The sequence below is a fragment of the Cervus elaphus genome, chromosome 21, assembly GCF_910594005.1.
Source record: "Cervus elaphus chromosome 21, mCerEla1.1, whole genome shotgun sequence".
NCBI lineage: Eukaryota > Metazoa > Chordata > Mammalia > Artiodactyla > Cervidae > Cervus > Cervus elaphus.
In genome coordinates, this window is record NC_057835.1 from 15,538,677 (window position 1) to 15,540,557 (window position 1,881).

Below are 1,881 nucleotides of genomic sequence, written 5' to 3' on the forward strand. Positions count from 1 at the left end.
ATATTTCTCCGAGCAATCTTGATTCCAGCTTGTGCTTCATCCAGCCCAGCATTTCTCATGATGTACTCTGCATATAAGTTAAATAAGCAGGGTGACAATATACATACAGCCTTGATGTACTCCTTTTCCTATTTGGAACCAGTCTGTTGGTCCATGTCCAGTTCTAACTGTTGCTTCTTGACTTGCATACAGATTTCTCAGGAGCAGGTCAGGTGGTCTGGTAGTCCCATCTCTTGAAGAATTTTCCAGTTTGTTGTGATCCATGCAGTCAAAGGCTTTGGCATAGTCAATAAAGCAGAAATAGATGTTTTTTCTGGAATTTTTTTGCCTTTTCAATGATCCAGCGGATGATGGCAATTTGATCTCCGGTTCCTCTGCCTTTTCCAAAACCATCTTGAACATCTGAAGTTAACGGTTCACGTATTGCTGAAGCCTGGCTTGGAGGATTTTAAGCATTACTTTTCTAGCGTGAGATGGTGTTAAATACGAGACGGATGGGGGCAGAGGGAGAGAGGATGAAGACAAGCTACTGACACTCATTGGGAAGCATGACTTATTAGACAACAACTTAACTAAAGACCTCAGTGTAGAGTTCATCCCTAGGGTGGTACCAGCATATAGGCTTTTCTAAATAATCATGATAGAAGACTTTTATTTTTTTTCCATTTATTTTTATTAGTTGGAGGCTAATTACTTTACAATATTGTAGTAGTTGTTGCCATGCATTGACATGAATAAGCCATGGATTTACATGTGTTCCCCATCCCGATCCCCTCTCCCGCCTCCCTCTCCACCTAATCCCTCTGGGTCTTCCCAGTGCATCAGCCCCGAGCACTTGTCTCATGCATCCAACCTGGGCTGGTGATCTGTTTCACTCTTGATAATATACATGTTTCGATGCTGTTCTCTCAAAACATCCCACCCTCACCTTCTCCCACAGAGTCCAAAAGTCTGTTCTGTACCTCTGTGTCTCTTTTTCTGTTTTGCATATAGGGTTATCGTTACCATCTTTCTAAATTCCATATATATGCGTTAGTATACTATATTGGTCTTTATCTTTCTGGCTTACTTCACTCTGTATAATGGGCTCCAGTTTCATCCATGTCGTTAGAACTGATTCAAATGAATTCTTTTTAATGGCTGAGTAATATTCCATGGTGTATATGTACCACAGCTTCCTTATCCATTCGTCTGCTGATGGGCCTCTAGGTTGCTTCCATGTCCTGGCTATTATAAACAGTGCTGTGATGAAAAAAATATGGAACGCTTCACGAATTTGCGTGTCATCCTTGCGCAGGGCCATGCTGATCTTCTCTGTATCATTCCAATTTTAGTATATGTGCTGCTGAAGCGAGCATGATAGAAGACTTTTAAAAGGATCATGATAAGACTCTGCAGCTCATTAATTCGCTGGATCCACCCTATTTCTTGCACTGCAGGTAAGACTGCAAACATGGCTTACATCACCCCTTGAGTTCCTAAGGGACAGAAGTTCTCCAGAAGGTCATTTCTCTGAATTTTTCTGAAATTGTTTACTTAACACATTCTGCTGCCTTCCTGAGTGTTGCCTCTCTTTCCTTTGACCAATAGCTGGAGAAATAAGCCTCTGTCCATGACTTTCAGAAATAAAACAAGAAGGAAAAACATCACAGAATTTATCTAAAGCATTGGAGTATTTGGTTTTATTGGCAGATGGGGGAACCTGAGGTGTTTACTTTTGCAACACATATGACATTGGATGAACAGAAATACTGGGTTGGTCAAAAAGTTCATTCAGGTTTTTCTGTACCATCTCACGGAGGAATGCAAACGAAGTTTTTATCCAATTCAAAATTTAATTTGGGGATAAGCATCAGCTGATGAGGGAAGCCTGGCACTTTA

General features: G+C 40.9%; 1 non-coding gene across 1 annotated transcript; it reads right to left on the minus strand.

The window, feature by feature from the left end:
- Window positions 1-1,252: 1,252 nt before the first annotated feature.
- LOC122679754 lies at window positions 1,253-1,358 on the minus strand. Its single transcript, XR_006336538.1, has one exon. It is a non-coding gene; the product is annotated as a U6 spliceosomal RNA (small nuclear RNA).
- Between the last annotated feature and the right edge of the window lie 523 nt (window positions 1,359-1,881).